The sequence below is a fragment of the Cuculus canorus genome, chromosome 1 (assembly GCF_017976375.1).
Source record: "Cuculus canorus isolate bCucCan1 chromosome 1, bCucCan1.pri, whole genome shotgun sequence".
Lineage (NCBI taxonomy): Eukaryota > Metazoa > Chordata > Aves > Cuculiformes > Cuculidae > Cuculus > Cuculus canorus.
In genome coordinates this window covers 76710538-76729786 of record NC_071401.1, presented here as the reverse complement: position 1 = coordinate 76729786, position 19249 = coordinate 76710538, and the positions used below count along the sequence as shown (strand labels likewise).

The following is a 19249-nucleotide window of genomic DNA, read 5'->3' as shown; positions in this document are numbered from 1 at the left end:
ACTGGAAGTGTTCAAGGTTAGGCTGAATGGGGCTTTAAGCAACCTGATCTACTCATGTCCCTGCTCACAGCAGGGGCACTGAACTATAGATGATCTTTTGAGGTCTTTTCAACCCAAACCATTCTATGAGTCAATGATTTATTTATTTATTTATTTATTAATTCTTGTTTATTTATGTTCTGGTTTTGGCAATATTATGAGATGCCTTCTTCTAAGAAGTTATTCTAATCTGGATTATACCATGCATGATGGCATTCCAGTAAGTCTACAAATTCAACTGGAAATATTCTGGGCTTCTGTGATGGGAGTCATCTGCCGATATAGGCAGTGCCAGTGGCACGCCAGTGTTCTAGCCCATTTATTCCAGGCTTCTTTTACAGTCCATGGATATAGATACTTCCAGGACAAGATTTTTTTTTTTTTTTGCACTAAAGCCATCTAAAAAGAACGTTGATTCTGTTCCTCTGTAGGCTTCTGTATTATGGACACCTCTACTTCATCAGATGAACTGAAATTTAGTATCATTTAGGATGGGCTTTTTTTCCCCTATCTGTTATATCCCATTCAAAGATGGCTGTATAAGACATGCAGAAAAATCTTGCTTTTTGTTACTTTTCCTACATAAAGTCAAGCGAGATGAATTTCAGTCTTTATAGAGGATGTGACCAACCAAGATTACCAGAGTGGTACAGCAGTCTCCTGGCAGCCAAGGATTATTTGTTCAGCAGAATTCATGCTACAGTTTATATAATATGTTAATCTATGATATTTAGTCACAGTGAAGTGAGTAAGGCACAAACTGACAACCTAATTTCAAAAATGTTGACTTCAGAAACATTTCTCCTATCCAGAATGGTAATATGACTGATAGCTGTATTACATCTTGCAGTTCTCCTAACAGGAATCTCAGCCTGTGACACAAATGTTACCTACTTCATACTACGCATTTTGATCTTCACAAACCAGGACTCCACTCATAAGTGTCTACTGTCCTTTCAATGTCTTCCTTTTCCACTCATTTCCTATTCCCATGACTTTACTTTTCCCCATATGCCCTATTTCTGAAATACCATGTTCCCTACTTCCCAGACTTGCCTGCCTGTTAATCCTCAGTCAGATTTTCCTGCAAGTGCCAGGCTTTTGGCGTGCTTGCTGTGTGTGTCTACATTAACAAATCATGCTGGACCAGTTAACAGGAGATCTGTACGATGAAATAATTGATGTAGAGAACCCCATACCCAGGTTATGCACATCTTACTCTCATACTGTACTCCTAGCCAGAGCCTGAAGACTGGATATTTGTTAGTGACTGAAGGTCATAATTAAGTGTTCATCTAGAGCTCATTATCTGGGTTATTTTGTATAAGAAGGTGAAACTTCACATGCTCCAGCATCAGTCATTGATGTGAACCAAAGCCTGATGAATGGCTAGGATTGGAAGTTTGCTTTAAAATGTTCTTATGACCTGAACTAAGTCTCTAATGGGAAGACATACAGCAAGCACAGGGACTTCTGCTTTGCAAAGGCAAAGATATCCTTGAATTACCAAGTGCATTTGAACCACTCGTTTTCCTAATACTGCTTTCCGAATGAGGTTCATCCTGAGTGATGATTTTAACTATGCAGACACAGCTAATGAGCAACCCACGCTCAAACTACTTACAAGGAACAATGGTGTGACTATCTCTCAAGTGAGGAGGTTAAGTTATACATGAGTGAGCTTAGATATTCTGAGCACATTAAAAATGGTGAAGGGCAGACTTAATAGGAGGAAGATGGTTTTGAGTCAGGCTGAGAGAGAGGAGAACTAATGCTAAACTGTGCTATAGTGCTAATCCTTTTAACTTCCTCTCTGGGCTTTGTTGCCAGACCCCTATTGGGACCCAATTATTCAGACTTTGCTCCGTCTTCCCAGGGATCTGTTTTGAGTAGAGATGCCTCTTTCCATAGTTAACAGGCAGCCAAACAGCAAAGGCAGCTAGTGTTTCTTCAAGGTGGCAAACAGCTTTTTACTGTTAAAACATTGTAATTCAACCAAAGATACGGAATATCTACTGACAAAGCAGTATGAATGTGTTTAGGAAGCTATACTGCTCAGAAGTAGGGGAGTATTGTATCTATGTTGCATTATTTCTTATCTCTGCTAACCATGGACAGATCTCTTCTATAGAAAAGCTCGAGAGTACATAAAGGCACCGTTGTTTCTTGGAGTTAGTGAAGCTATGAAATGCATGAACTTTACCCCTTGCCTGTACAAAAGGTCTGCCAATTCTATGAATTTTAAATCCATGGGAAATTTTTGTTGCCCTTGGCTGCTGAGTTTCAATGGCTAAATCCCTTTCTGAAGTTATGCCTGAATGCTATTTTCTTTATAGCCTCCAAAATGACACCTTACGCTTTTCTTGCATTCATAACGTTGAGCAAAAATGAACAACTATTCTCCGTTCAGACAATGCCATATATAATCTGGTCTGTTTGGCTGTTTTAACGTAGTGATTTAGTGCAAACAATTTCAAGAAATGCTAAACCATGCTTAGCGGTTTGGTGTTTTAAAATCTGGGAATAAAAAGGTTGATGTTATGATCCATGAAGGAATAGCACATACAAACTGGGCTAGGGCACAAGAAAAGTGGAACTGTTTCCTGTGTAATGAGCCATGCATGGCAAAGACTGTAAGGAATGGCTGGCAGCAAAAAGCTATCTACAGTGATGTAGTCATTTTATGTTCCATTAAGGTCGTGTTATTTATGATTTAAGCAAAATTATGGCTGCAGGAAAATATAGAGACTTGTGCACAACTGTAGTAAGGAAGAAAATCAAACTTCAAAATGTTGGGCTATCATTTATAAGAATTACATCCATCAAATTCTATCCTGATTGTTAGCTGAGTATTTTGGAAGAAAAAGGGGAGTCTTTGATTCAGGAAGGAAATGGTGACATACAGAGCACTGGAAAAGTCAAGGCACACATGAGCAGATGCTAACAGCACATTTTTGGCTATGTGACTGCAACTTCATTTTAGCTTACTCTAGACGATGGGCAGAGGGAAAACCCTGTCAAACCTTTTCAAAAGTCACTAGTAACATATTAAATGGATCTATTTTTTAAAGAGTGCTGAGACTTACTCCTCAAAAAACTTGGACACAAAAAATACATATTCTCATATGCCCTTTTAAAAATGCAAGACAGCAGTAAGAAAGGGGAAAAAAATTAAGGTTTTTTTTTTTTTAGCATCCCCCATATGAGGACAGGCTGAGAGAGTTGGGGTTGTTCAGCCTGGAGAAGAGAAGGCTCTGAGGAGACCTGTTAGCGACCTTCCAGTACCTGAAGAGGGCTGCAGGAAAGCTGGGGAGGGACTATTTACAGAGGCTTGTAGTGACAGGATGAGGGGCAATGGGGATAAACTGAAGAGGGACAGATTTGGACTAGACATTAGGAAGAATTTCCTCACTATGAGAGTGGCGAGGCACTGTAACAGGTTGCCCAGGGAAGTTGTGGATGCCCCGTCCCTGGAGGTGTTCAGTGCCAGGTTGGATGGGGCCTAGGGCAGCCTGAACTAGTGGGGGGTGTCCCTGCCCATGGCAGGAGAGATGGAATCGGACGATCTTTAAAGTCCCTTCCAACCCAAACTATTCTATGATTGTATGAATTGACCAACCACTTTCTCATTGGGAATCCAATCTTACTGTTAGTTCAACTATTAGATATGATCCTCACTTTAAATATGTCAGGTAAAACCCACCAATAACCCTTGTGTCCAGATTTTTGTCTGTAGTGATGCTTCCAGATTGACAGGTACAGAAGTTACCTTCAAAGAGACAAGTGAAAGAACAGTGTTGTCAAACAGCAGATTGGTACAGTGTGTGTGAATTCTGCCCTTTTGCATTAATCCAGATTTCTTTTGCAGCCACAGTGACGTCTTTCCTTAGCCAAGGAAACAACAGCTCAGAAAACTCTGTGGTCATTGGTTCTGCAGTTGCCCCAAGCAGCTTTATCCTACTCTAGATTTGAGAGATTTAATGTGACATTGATCTCTGGACATTTAGGTTTTGACTTCGTAAGGGTGTGGATGTGACTACTTCCACCTTTGAGTGAGGCTAACGCTCACTCATGTCACTCACTGGATGGCTTTCACAGACTCGTCTTTCACGCAGAAAAAAAGAGTTGAGCTTTTGTGGCAGGGCAGAAACCTGAATGAATCAAAATCCAGGAAGCACACTGAAAGATTTCTAAATGTAATTTATGTCAAATATTTTTTCAGTCATATTTCTAAATCCTGTTTCTATCTTGCGTACATGTGAGGATAGCAATAATGAGGTTCCTGCTGGCCAGTGGTGCTGCGGTGGGCTGTGATGGAAAGAGGTGAGTATCAGGTCTGTTCTGCCTGACAGCACTCTGCTAACCAATTCACAAAGCAGTTGTCATGGAAAAATCAGCCTGTTCCGGATGCCGTGTACCATCATCTATTCCTTTCTGCTCTCCAAGCACCTGAGAAAAGCAGACGGGAAGTGGAAGGGACACTTGGTAATATTGACCATAAAAGGACACCCCTCCTCCCCTATATTTAAAGTATATATTTTTAATATGTATTTCCAATATAAACGAACATCAGCTTCTCTAATATGTAAGTCGAAAGCAAGACTGTGGCCCTGATTCTTTAATATACTTTTAAAATGTTTAGTCCTAAGAAGAAGCAGTACTGAATGTACTCAGTGTATTAGAGATCTTTTCCAAATAAGCAATCCATCGTGAGAACTGGTATACTTCTTCTGGTACAATAGGATGATATTTATCTTCAAGACTAGACAGAACAAATCTTCTTTTTAAGCCCTTGTGGCCCTTTGAGTACTGGTCTGACGCAAAGTAAAGGAAGGTATTTATCAGAGAATCTCAAGTGGATGGTGATGTATTATGCTTTGAATGGTTTATATTCTCCTCTCTCTCATATATTATTTAAAAAAAAAAAGTTTTGCTTTGCATCTGAAATATGATGGTAGGATATCTGTGTTCCCAATGCAACATGAAGATATGTGACATAGGGCTTTTTGTCTGACTGTTTTGGAGGAGGGGATGTTACACAAATGCTGCTGAAAAATTAACATTACTCACTGATTGAGGTCTCAGATTTCACTGTACAGACCATTAGTGGTGGAGTACACATAAATAATTCTGTTCATAATATTGTAAGAAGCTTTTCCCTGTTACTTGGATATAACACTTGAATAATATAATTTACTTTATTGACTTCTGGAAGTGAAAATCATTCTAAACATTGTGGTCAGTTACTTGAATTTGAAATTTTTCACCATATACTTGAGTCATTTCAAGGATCTCTCATGTAGCAAGTATTTTGGGTTTTTTCGTTGCTTTTTCACCGTATGCATGTAATATATTGAGATTTCCACAGAAATGAAAGAGGCAGCATCTAAAGAAAGACTGACAATACCTTGTAGTTGTTTACACAGTTCATAATAGAAACCATTTTGACCACATCTTGATTGCATACAAAGGTTCCAGCCCACCTTCCACCTACACACAATAACGAAGCTTGCTTTGACTTTAATGAAGCACTTACGGAGACAAGGATCATGTCTCACAGAATCATGTTTTAGTACTTTAGTTTCCAGGAAATGCTAATTCTTATGGCTTCATAATCCCAGGCACAAATATAGTGTGAAGTCATATATTATTATTTATTTTAGTAGTACTGCTTCAATATTTCAAAATAATTTGTAATAAAATAAGTGGTAACAGGAGCAGAGTTTCCCTGCTAAAGGCACTCAGTGCTATGTGTATGTGGTAAAAAACCAGCACAAACACTCAGCAAAATGAAGTATTAACTTCCTTTTCTTCCTAAGAGTTCAAAACAGTTTGCTCCTGTGGGATTTAATGTAAGTGATGGTGGATGGTTAGTCTACACTCTTCTATTAACCTTTGAAAAGCCTAGCTTGTAATCTGATTTAGCTGACAATTGAAAGAGCTCAGTGGTCTCAGTTTAGTTCCTTGTTTATGAAACCACCTTCAGCCACTTAACACAGTGCTGAGCAGTAATAGACCCATTTTGAGGCATACTGACACCATTGCATTGAAATAGGCAGGGGGCATAAATTTGGTTTTGAAAATAAAATCCTTTCTTTTAGACAGCACATTTACTGAAATTTTGCAAAGCTGAACTCGTCCCCACTGGATGAGATGCCTTTATTCTCATAGATGATAGACTGTTATGCATTACAAATGCAAAGGTTTTGGTACTGCTGGAAAAGAAACCCTCTGTAGGAGGAACTGCATTATGGTAAAAATGATTTGCACTGGTTTATTAAAGGAATCAGTATAACAGAATCTGGACAGATGATATATTGTGAGGTGACCATCAAGTCAGAAACTACGCTACGTTAAGAAGTCGCTGATTCTGATCGTCATCTTCAATCATATGTTTGCATCTGACCCATTCTGAAGGTGTAATAGATGTGAGAGGGTTGGGAAAAACTCTCCAATAATAAATTAATTAATTGAAATAAATTGATATTGGAATAAATTAAAATGTGGCCTAAAATAATAAAGGCAAAGGAAAAAGGAATTCTTTATTAAAAGGACATTTCTCATTCTGTGTTATTAAATTCTGAAAAGAAAGCTCTGTTGTAGTTTTTGAAAAACACTGGTCCATTCAATTCCATTTCTATATCCAAGTATGGATGAAAAGCTGTGCATCACAACCATCAGTAAAGGCTTTTGCAAGATACAGAGTAGATATAGAAGAAAGAGGTTTCGAGTTTAGCACTTCAGGGGAGTAATGTGTGTTAAAGCTACTTCTTGAATGGACCACAGCTTAATCCCTGTATTGCCAGTCAAGACAGTGATTAAAAATCACCCATCCAGGGAATTGCTTTTGGATGTTGATGTGCCATATTGTGGGGATGAAGTTAAGGGGGTGGAGAAGAGAAGGGTTTATGTATGTATGGCTGATGTTTGAGCAGCTGAATTTCAAAGAGAGGGAGGGGAAGAGAAGGAAAACTTGGTTGGCCTCAAGCTAAAAAAAGAGAGAACAAAGCTTTCTTCAGTAAACCCAGCCAGTCACACAATCATAATTTCTGAGTTCCTCACAAGAGAGCTACCCCGCTATCACTGCTCTAAAGAGAAAACAACATTGTGAAATCAAAAGTCAGCACTGGGAGTAGAAGGGGGGAAGTAGCTTGTAAATGAGGCAAGGTTTATGCTGAAATAGTAACCTTAGCAGTGATAGCAAGACTCTTGGTGAACCACTTGGTGGACTTTTTAATCTGTCTTCTCAGATGTAGTGTGTCTGTTGTTTTTAAAGTAGGTTCTTTATGTCAAAGGAGCTTAGCATTGGTGGCAGAATAATGTACTCTCTAATATTAATATGGAGGAAAAAATACTTTCCCCGATTTCGCCTGCTGATAATTCTGATAATCTAGATAGTATCTCTGTATTGCTTGCTTGCTTATTTTGTAGATTTTTTCTATCTAATTACTACTAAATCACTTTGGAAAATCAATATGGAGAAGATACTTTTTTTTTTTCCTGATTACAATAAATGAAGGTTTCCTAGGGAGAGCATTAAATCTTTCAGCATTAAGCATTTAAGTAAGTGATGGCTATGCTCCTGTCTTTTGAATTCACGCATGGCTGCTAAAATATTTCATCTCTTAGGCTTTCTTGCACATCTCATCCATGCTAATGGGAGGAAAGTGTGTTGGTTTCTGATCATTTCCAGAGAATATCTCATTGAGTGGCTGGTACGCTCAGCTCCTTGAACAGAGAGAGTAGCATTGTTGATGTTTTCTGATAGGTTTACTTCAGATTAGCTGAAATACTTGGAGTCCTTAAGGACCACCCATTTTTAATAGAACAAAGTATCATGCCAAAATTGCATTCCTGTATCTTTTAGATTAATTTCATTTGAAAGAAATGGGAAGAATTACTATATTGTCAAGTAGAAGGCATAAGTTAGCAACAAAGCGTATCTTCCAGACTACAGTATATAGTTAAATTTATCAATGCAGATCAGAAAAGCAGGTCCTATCAGTGCTATTTCCCACAGATTCACTTTTTTTTCTTTTTTTTTTTTTCATTTGATATTACTGTCTAATAAGTTGACTGCACAACAGCTGCAGGGTATTCTGCACATTTAGGACTGCAAAACTTGGTGTTTTACACAGGGTCTGTCTCAGAGTAACACTTCAGAATCTGATCTTCCCGCTGCTTTAGGAACTCGGTTGTTTCTCTGCTAAATTATAGGCACCTCAAGATGAGCTGGAAGCTCGACAATCTCTGCTACCACCACCTCATCTTTTGTATCTTGCTTATATCTTTTGGACAGAGGACCTGCCATGCTTCTTGCCAGGGATTTCAACTAGTCTTTATTTTCTAGAGGTGTCCATAGTTTAGGGAAGGAAAGCACTCTAGAATATCATAAAAGCAGTATTGTAACAAATATGGTGTCCATGTGTGGCCCTTTCACGTATGCAATGTTTCTGGTTGAGTTGAAAGACAAACAGAAAAATAGAAGACACTTCTATGAATGGTTTCTTAAGACTTGGTTCTTATCAGCTGGAAATAAGAGCTGCCATTGTCTTTAATCAGTATTTTAGATACTTTTAGAAATTGGGCTAATGCAGCTACTGAAGACAGACTTAATTTCTTACCCTAGCTTGTGCATGTATTTTTACATTATTAAGATAGAATCTCCTCTCACCACTGTAGCTGAAAGTCTTCCAACTGCATTTACAAGGTTAGTGGAAAGGGTAAATGTGCGGTCGAACAGCTCTGCTCATTTCTGCTTGGCTTAAGTAGGTCTGGCCTTTGTGAAAGTCTTGAAGATACACTGGGTCGTCCATTGCTGATGACAATCCAGGAACCTGAGCAAGCTTTGAAGGAAATGATACAGGATACAGCTATTTTTCACTAAAATTACATGCTTCTCTTTCTTCCAGAGGGGACTGGGTTAGGTGTCTGAAGGCCAGGAACCCTGACCTGGCTGTAGTGGCTTTCTCTGACTTAAGAGGGGAAGAGATGGTTGCCAACAAAGGGATGCCCATGCTATCTATTTTGGGCAGCTGTCTCCAGAGGAAGATTTATCCCATCCTGGGGTATTTGTTTCACTGCATTTTCTGGACAGAACCTAAACAGCTGGCTAAAACTAAAATTTTGCTCTTAGTGATCTCTAGAGGAACTTATCTATCAGTCCTCTGATACAGAAAACCTATTTTAAGCAACATTAATTTCCCACTCTGCCCCTTTACCCCATTTCCCTTTCTCAGACTTATTTCTTGACAATATAATGAGCCCCATCCAGCTCATACTCTCTGTGGCACTACAGACCACTGAAATTGTCTTTTCCTAGCTGAAGATGGGAAATGAAGCTACAAGAAATCTAACTGTGGAGTAAAAAGATCAAAGCATGGACTTAATGCCCCAGGTGTAACTCAATGGCAGATGGTGTTTCTGCCACTATTTGGGATGTGCATGTCTATGCTGATAAGAAAGTTGGAAGAAGTAAAAAACACTGTGCAGCAGTGCAGTAGCAGAGCCCTTAACACATCAGTCTCATATGCAAACTGCATTTATTCTAACTTCCAGTAGCAGCAAAAATGTTCTTTCTGCCATACTGTAGCTACTTCTTTTCTCCAGCACCTCAGGTAATAAAATACCTCTTCATCATTTCTTGTAGCTGGAATGGCAATGATGAGTGTTCATGTTGTGCTAGGAGATTTTTTTAGTTGGGACAAATGCAAGTGGAAGACAATATTAGCTTGATCCATCAGAAGACGAAGGTGGTGAAAAAACATGACATTTACATCCTTACATCTACTTGTAAGAGCCTTTGGTTTTAAGACTGATACAGCAAGTGTCTACTGGGGGCAAGTTAGCTGCCAGCTAAATTGACTTCCCAGAAAAGAAGTTCCTGTAGGCTAACTGCTGTTTAATAAATGCCCTGTGGCCATCATTAATTGCTTGAGCAAATTCTTTGTTATGGGAAAAAGATGGAATAATTCTCTCTTTGTTATACAAAAATCATGGTGACCTTGAATTTACCACAGATTCACAAAGTTAGTGTACAGAATAATCAAAAGATGGGTTGTTTTTCTCGTCTTGTCTTCCCCCCCCCCCAAGTCATTCTTGGATGTCAGATGTTGCTGAATCTCTTAGGTTGCTTTGTGAAATATGGATGGACACAAACCACCACCTGGAGCAGCTACCTGGAGCAGCCGCTGCTATGTCTGACTAGTACACAAAGACGTGTTTATTCTGTTTGGCATTAATTAGATGAGGTGGGAAAGAAAAGGGGAGGAAAAGAGAACTTATTGCATTCCTGAGCTGATAATACATACAGGAATGACAAGTGGAGAGGAAAATTGCGGAGCATAGCAGCTGTCTCTACTGGCAAGTGAAAACTGAGTGAAATCAACAAACATGGCTAAAGAATAACCCAATCTAGCCCATTATTTGCAGCCCAGTATATTTTTTTTCAAGGGATATCTGCTTTATCTATTTGATCTAGAGTGCTAAGTCAAATAAGGTAGTCATAGTTGTGGCAAATAAATGTTACTGAGGATGGAAAATAGAATTTGCAATTAATAGTAAAATGCCGTGCATCTTCACTATGTGAAGCACTGCTAGGCATTGCATGTACTTTTTTGTGAAATCATTACTCAGTGGGTCCAAAGGTTTAAATTAACAGTGGATCTCATTGCTATGGGACGTTATGAAGGCCCAAACTATAAAACGGCGCTCTTGAGGAAAAAACTGTTGGGAGACAGGCACATAGATGGCTGTCCAGCTGCCTGTTGCCAGCAGTGGAGTAGATATTCCCGGGAGAGGTTCAGTCAGTAACTAGTTGGTTCATCAGTTTTCTCTTAACTTATGCATCTTCAATAGGACATAGCCTGTCCATGGCAATGATAAAGAAGGTGATTTGGTTAATTCATAGTTTAAAAATATGTCTGTATTAAAAAATATGGGGTCCAAATAGATTAAAATTAATAGATGCAATATGGATTTTTCTCAGCTGGTGAATTTGTGTTCTCTGTGGTATGTTAGTATCACTCTTGTATGATCTTTAGCTTTTGAGACATGTTGTGTGTGTTATGGCTTCTTCGTCAACAGAAACTTGAAGTTTAACACCCTTGCAAGTTAGAGGACTTTGTCGTTCCTTTCACACTGGAAAACCTCATTCTCTAGACCTAGAAGAAGTTTCATAACAGTTGCTCCTCAAGGGTATTATTACTGTTTAAATAACCAGCTGATTTATTTTTTTTCTCTTGAGTCTCTGGAGTCTTGGTTCTTAGGTCTGCCTGCTAGAATATGTTGTTACTTAAGCTTTTTTCTTTCTCTTGCTAGAGAATAAATGCACCATTTCCCATTATTTTTGAGCTAGGAGATATGCTTTTAGCTGTAATTTATGTTGCAGTTTATGATAGGTTACAGTAGTAGGAGATTCTTTTGAAGAAAAGCAGAAGTAGACAGTATTATATTTCTTTCCTTGTCTCTTGGTGTTACTTTTGGGGGAAAATTCCTTTACCTAGACTACAGTGATAGCAATATTGAGAACTGCAGGGGCTCTGGAGAGCCTACCACTCCAGTGACAGGCTCTTCTTTCCAGCTGGTAGGCTAGAATACTTACGAGTCCTTAATCTGTAATTTGGCAATGAGGTGTGTTCTTTCTGTCTAGATGCAGGTGCACCACTGTGACAAAGACACTGACAAGAGAATAAAGAGTAAAGAGGGCAAGAGGAAAGTTTCCGGATAATTAGAGACTTAATAATAAATAGAAAAGAAATGGTTGCTCTGTTACCCAAGATTGGTGCTCATTTAATTTCTTGCAAATCGTGAGTATTTAAAGAGGGAGAGTGATTGATGGGATTAATTAGAGCTATATGTTTAACAGGTTCTCCTAGCTATGATGGCCTCATTAATTAAAAATTGTGCTTTGTAAGAAAGCTCTTTGCAATCCATATTGGTTTATGAATTCTCTCTTTTTTTCTTTTTGACTGGGGAAAAAAATCAGATGAACAGGTCAGTAGTGCATAAAAGAAATAATATGTAATGAGTTACAGTGATTTATGTTTCTTTGGAGAATCAGAAAAACACAAGTCAACACATAAATCAAGCATAATCAGCAAGACCAGCCTTTGTGAAGATGTTTTCTTTAGCAGTCTCTGGAGATCTGTGTTTAAATTCATCTAATGTGAGGTTATATGAACCAGTCTTTGAACTAACTGTAGACTAAGTATGTAACTTTTATGTTTTAAGCAATTTACTTTCCATTGAGAACACTGAATATCCATAATCATCTTTTACACACTTGCATTTGTAAATAGTTACATCTCTTCACTTGATAAACTCTTAGGGAAATAACATAAGGGTATATATGTTTCCATACAAATCGAGGGTCTCAATCTCACAGTCTTTTGCAAATGTAAAGTGCGCTTAAGACCCTCAGCAAGCCCTGTGCTGTTAAGTAAAGATTTGTGTTCCCTGATGCTTTGCTTTGTTTTGCATGAGTTAATGCTCTTTATTAAAAGGCACAGCTTTCTTTTACTAATACATTTCAAGGCTATTCATTTCAATTTGCCAATGGTCCTCATTCATGTTAAAATATATTGAGGTAGTGTATGTAGGAATATCCCTGGAAGGCAATAGATATACCCTAAGGGCTAAAGATATTTCATTAGCATACACTTGCTTTAGCTCTAGTCATTGAGTATTTGTCTCTGTACTTAAATTTATTTGGCATTCCTAGGAAATCCATGTATCTGATGCTGTCTCTTAGCCTCTGCAGAGCAATTGCCACTTCTGTTTGCAGTAACAGGACACCCACTTTAAGGAAAGCTGTTGAATTATGGCTTTAGTCTGAAACTGAATTTGGAACTGAAGTTGTAGCTGCAATTTGTATGTGTACATGCACATGTTATTAATATGCAAATAACAGATTCCAGTATGCAGTCTTAAGTTTGTAATTAAAGTAATAGTTTGGTAAAAGCACATAGTTTAGAGCGCATTATGTTTTCCAAATATTGTGTAGTTGCTTGGGGATATATGAATTTCCATCAGACAAAGCATAGCCTGTAGGAAGTAGATATGAAAAAGAAATTCAGCGGGATTTACCTGTGAACATATGGTGTCTGAGTCAATAAAAGATAACATATTATGTTTTAATATCAAGTTTAATTAGGGCATTTCATAGCTACAAGTTTTGGTCACTTTTCTGCAGTTTTTCAGGAATGCTGTTACGTGTGTCTTCTTAAAGAAACCTTGACCTAATTCTCTAAACTGTATGTGACTCAAGACTTGCATCATTCCCAGCAAGGATATTGGCTTAAAAGCAGACAATAAAGGCAACTCATCACTTACTAAGACACATGGGCATGGGAATACTAATTGTTGCTTACTGAGCACAGAGCATGCAGTTGCAGAGCTCTTTGGAAAACTAATCTTTCAGTTTTTAACACTGAAGCATCATTGTTGCAGTTAGTAAAACTAAGAGGTGGATATGAGGCTAAAATATACTTTTAATTACTAGAAGTGTAGAATTGTAATGCTACTCATGAATACTACATAATCTTCCTGTGACACTAAAGGTTATTTTTCAGTGCTTACTATAAATTTTAATTGGTTCTGTAATACAATTCCTTGTGGCCACTGTATGTAAACATGAGCCGATTTGGGCAGTGTTTCTCAAGTTTTTTTACTGTGATGTTTGCATCCCAGTTTTCTGAATCAGCATAGTTTGTAGAGTAAAGCGTAGTCAGACATCTATTTGTAGAGCACCTCCACCAAAGAGATTAATCTGCCTGTTATGCTACAAATATATTTTTAAAAAATATGAAACACTGGGGGATATACATGCAGCTAGCAGCCCTAAAATCAAGACTGATCTTTAAACCTCCAAAAGTTTTGAAGCTTTGTAGATTTGAGATCTCATTGTTCTCTGCACCATTTAGGATCAATTGCTTTTCCTAATGCTGTAGCAGAGAATTTGTGTTCAGACTTCTTTAGAAACGTAAGGCTTCATGTTTGGTAAGTTTCAGATAAAGTTTGTTTTGGCATCATGTTGCTACAAAGCAGCTTAGAACAAAGCAAAACCAAACAATTTTCTTATCTTTTCAGTATAAAACCTCTTCTGTGTGATGAGTTTGAACAGGTAAATAATCCTTTATTGTGGTAGAAAACAGAAATAGGAAAAAGTTCCTGTGGATTTAGCTGGGTTGGTTTCTCTTTTTCCCTGTTTTTAAGCATAAACTTGTACACTGATATTCTTCAAGTCTTATTTTCATAATATAGTCCAATTTATATTTTCCTAATCCTACCCTTATCATTCCCTCAGTGTCCTTCAAGGGGACAGATTAGAATTTGGTGCTGTATCATTAATTAACAATTGAGAACAGAGTAATTACTCTTCTTTCTCTATCCAAATCCCAAAATGCAGCACTGAGCAAATTGCTTAGCTGATCACAGGGAAGTGTTAAAAGCAAGTTCTGTGTAGCAGTGACACGGGATGGGAGTAGCTTTTATTTTTCCCTTTCCCTGCCTCACCTACTTCCAAGACAAGTAGCTGCTGTATGTTGTCAATGAGGGGATTGTTTTGTCACTTACTTTGAAATTTAAAAAGACACTATTTTGTCTGAATAAGGAAAATTTCATATCTGATGATGCAACTTGTAATGTATTTGATTAATATCAGATGAATAGAACATGTTGCTCCTCCAGCAAGGCACAGAGAGTTATGGGATCACATGTTGCAGTAGAAATTACAGCTCTGCCTTTGTCTGGAGAGCCTTAATGATGGGCCTTTTCTGGCCAGATTCAAATTATATTTACATACTATTGTAAAGTGCAGATGAACCATTAGAAGAGAAAATGGCATACCTGTCTGCAGTCCCCCATTGTTGTCTTAAGATTTCTATCAGTGAGACAACAGAAAGGTTTCATAGCTCAAAGAGCAATTAACATTAAATAGGCATTAGAAGGAGAATTGGTACTCAGCACTCATATGAAATGTTTTCCTATTAAGAAGCTACTCCTATTGTATCACAAGTTATACTTGCTGATGTGAGATTTCCTATTTTTTTGCAGAAGCTGCACTGACTTTTACTTCCTTCTATGTTATAGATGTGGAAAGAGAATCACATAGTGCAGACACTGACTAAAAGGCAGGAGCATCAATACTTTCTTCACTTCTTCTACTTGTGTCAGGCAGAGGACATGGCTAATCAGTAATGTACTGAATGTATTTGCCAAGAGCAGGAGAGCTCTAAATCTCTGACATGCTGTTCAGAAAAGCAGTGTGGCTTCTTTAACTTTGGCCCTGTTGGGCAGAAGAGAGAGTTGCAAATGTCTTTTGGATCAGCCCTTCTGTGCTGACTGGCAATATAGCAAGAGAAGGAAGAATGAAGAGATACTATTTTTAACCAATCCAGTGTTGTTATTTTTCTTCATCAGGAAATCCTGTGATTAGCTGTACAGAATAAGTAATTTATGTGAGTGTGCTTGCCTATGAGAAAATTACAAAGCACAGACACATTAGCATATTTGTTCTAATTGTTAATATTACAGCTCCACTATGATCTCATTATAATATGCTGTGGCATCTGCTTTCCATAGACAGTGGACTGATTGGAGTATCAGTTGCCTGGTGCCTGGCAGCAGCACCTATCAATCTAAAAATGTATGTTCGCTATCCATCAAAATAAGATAAAATAAAGTTCCACATGTGTAGAGCTTTAGAAAAAGATTATATTTCTGTTCTGCACATGGAATGAGTGGCATAGAGAATTCTCTTTTGTGGGCAGGTGGTAAAGCACTAAAAATGAGGTTTTGGAAACTGTGTGTTAGGATTTCTGAACCAACAAGTAAAGGTCCTGCTTTCTACGTTTCTTAAAGAACATGTGGACCATTTTTCAACTTTTTTTTCCAAAATATTTATGCCCCTGACTCATTAGCGAAACAACTGAACACAATAAAAAGCTGTATCAGATGCTTGCAGGTCAGTAAATTCCAGTAGTCACACTAGAATACAGCTTTGTGCATCATCCGAGCTGCTTCTCCCAGTCACTCCTGTAATTATATTTTCCTAGGACTTTGAATGTTTTGTGAAAAAAGGATTTCTTGTGACCTAGCAGGGCATCTGCTTCTTTCTATCCTATCGTTGATCTGCTCCAGCTTGTAAGTCACTCAATTTCTTGGTTGCAAGGAGCACTGTAATCAGAATAATACTGGCTTACTATACAGAATAGCTATGAGGTGTGCAGAATACAAAGCATGCGATTTGGCACACTGAACAAACTCTTCCCATGCAGAGCTGACCCTGGATTCTGCAGAAACAGAAGGCTGCACAGCAAATAGATAAATCCTAGGGATTCTGTTGTAAGAAATATATAATTTAGAACTCACACATGATGAAATAGTAGTTTTACCGTGGTTGAATAGATGGATATTTAAGTATCTGAGTCTTACTATGTTAAATTTAGATACATTAACTTGCCTATCTAGCAATATATTAGCTGTGAGTCTTAGACTGAATTCTTTCACAACCTGATTAAGCTAGGGACCTTTCCAGTTGAAATCCAGTGAATCTTTTGGAGATATCTTAAGAAATTCCTGTTACCAGCTCTCTGCTTCTTTCCCCTGCTGTAATTCACTACAACCATGTACACTTTGAGCAATCATTTTTTAGTTTGTACCTTGCAAAGAAACTCATGTGCTGTAGTTCAGCACATAATCTACTGTTTCCGTGGCAAGGGTGGTTACTTTCAGCAGAAAAGGGCCATTGGTGGCTGACGCATCTTGTGTTTCCTTAATAAGATTCACCAAGGCTCTTGGTGCGTACTGTGAGGGTGCAGATGCATAGCTGTGCTTGCTCTGATAATTTGATCGTAGTCAGTCATGTATCTCAGTCCTTCTGCTGTATGAGAATCTAACTTCATATTAAAAGACTTGTCTAGGGGGGCTTTTATGAATTTCAATAGATATTGCAGAGGAGGAAGGTTGGAAGTCATCTATTTTATACTTGACACATAAGTTCAAAAGGTGGAAGAAGGGAGATTAGTATGGTAGAGGATGTGAATATTCGTCAGATAAATTCTTGATTGTAAGCTATGGTTTTACTGAAACAAACTATCATAGCCAGTGGCACAAGTAGAAGTTTTTGAGGCTATCAGTTTGAATCCTCAGTTATTTATTGCACATGTGTGTGCATACTCATGTATGTGCAGTCAAAAGTGCACAGAAGCCTTCACAGTCATACTGTCATATAGACATACTCAGGTAAATTTTGCCAGCTTCTTCCAGTATTGTCTATTAAAACATATGCAATGTTACCCTGAAACTGAATAAGCACACATGCACAAATAAAGGCAGATGTACCAGTGGAATTAAGATTGTTTTGCATAATTTTGTGATTAAAGAGAGTACTTAAATATTGAAAATTATTTCTTGAAACTCTGTTTCAGGCTGTAGCTGATTGTCTGCAAGCAAAGAGTGTGAAAAACTCAGGCTAGCTGTAATGTGGAGCAGTAGGGCAGCACTTGCTACTAATATTGGTCTGTGGACTGGTTGATTCTGAGAACATCTGCATGACAGTAAGCGAGCATGGCTGGAGGGACAGTGCAAAGAAGCTGTTTAGTGAAAGATCAAGGAGAGAATATGAGCTGAGGAATTTAAAATCCTTTTGGCTAGGACTTGTGCTGTGACCCCTGCTGGGTTGCTTATAAGTTGACTTGACTGTAGATTATTCATGGACTTTTAATGTCATGGAAAAGAGTTCGAATAATCGTAATCCCTCTGCAAAGCTGTCTTGCCTTCTGCATGCTTGTTTTGCCAGTTACAAGCTGTCATTCCATGCACATGCTAAAAGACATTGCCAGCAGAAAACTTTAAAAAGCTTATGAAAAGCGTGCATTTGTGAGGGCTCCGGTCCTTTGTTTCTAGGAAATGAAATGAATAGGAAATTAAATACTCACAATAGTTGTTTATTGTTTGAATGAGAACAAAGTGCAGACTCTTCCATGGAAGAAAGACCAAAGTGTGGACTTGCAACCTTATGCTCAACTGTCTGAGGTATGTTTCATTTCGTTTTGATGGGTTACCATTGTATGAAAGAGGGCATTGCAACAGGAAAAACATAGAACACAAGGAAGCAATTCTTTCCTGCTGTTTCCACTTTGCACGAATTTTTAACACCTTTGTTGGAGACCAAATGTCTGCTGTGACTTCAGTCAGAATTCCTCCTGGGCGCTTTGCTGAAGTATTTGTAGTTTTCTGTTGCAGTTTGCTGCTTACACACCAGTTTAGCTAACAAAAATAAAATACAATAAAACAATAAATCAAATGCTATCATCTTGTGTTTCACCTGCTGAATTTCAGAAAGTGAGATCTCCATGGTGTCTGTAGAAAGAAAAGGCTTTCCCTCTGGCACTATGCTCTTTCAGACTGTCCCCACTTTTTGGCAGATTCCTGCTAGACTTTGTGTTCTTCAGTTTTTGAGTAATATTTGGAAAGACAGTAAAAAAAAAAAAAGAAAAAAAAATGCTGCTTGTTTCCTGCGAGTCTATTGCAGAGCTCTGCCTTTCTGGAGAACGGCAATTTCTGAAGCGTTCATTTTGCATGTGATGAGTTTGGCCAGCCCAGGTCAGTCTCCTCTTTCAGGCCTGGGTGCTGCCAGCCAATGCAGCCGATGTCACTCAGCACTGGGTTTATTACCCCCAAGGCTGAGCTTGCCCTCACCCAGGCTGCAAGGCAGCATCATCCCACTGCTGGGATGCTCTGCGAGAGGATCCATTTCTCCTGACCTTCTCACCCTGCTGGCCCTTGGAAGGGAGAAGGAGGTATTTTGCTGTGGGTGCGCCCGAAGGGCTGGCTTTGGGAGCACAGATCCTGGCAGAGGCGATTAGGTGGAGCAGGTTTTCCTGCAATTGTAGGGGAGATTTTCCTGTTGTGTTTCGGCTGTGACTGTCTCGCAGTTGCAGACGCAGTCCATGCTGCCACAGGATTACTGGGACAGTGGTGGCTGCTACCGCCTGTCCCAGCTGGGCTGCTGGTTCTTTCTGAGAGGTTCAGCATAATCCTTGTCTCTGCAGCAATGTTTCAGCCAGAAGATGTAGGGCGGGATCCAGCGGTGGGTATGCGGCTAGGTGGCTTCTCGGGAGCTGGAACTGATGCATAGGTGTAGGCTTGCCATTGGAAGTAATTTAGGAAGTATTTTGTAATGGATTTATCAATCATAGAGGAGAAA

The 19249-nt window shown here is 38.7% G+C and overlaps 1 protein-coding gene across 6 annotated transcripts in view; it reads left to right on the top strand.

Annotated features, from left to right (window-relative positions):
• MID1 (midline 1) overlaps positions 1 to 19249 on the top strand; it is a 254414-nt gene that overhangs the window by 116872 nt on the left and 118293 nt on the right. The window contains exon 1 of one of the 6 annotated variants that reach the window (XM_054077413.1): positions 18096 to 19132. The exons of the other annotated variants lie outside the window; for them this stretch is intronic. The gene's annotated coding sequence lies outside the window, so the exon portion shown is untranslated. Of the gene's footprint in view, positions 1 to 18095; positions 19133 to 19249 lie in introns of those variants that run through there. 6 annotated transcript variants of the gene reach the window in all.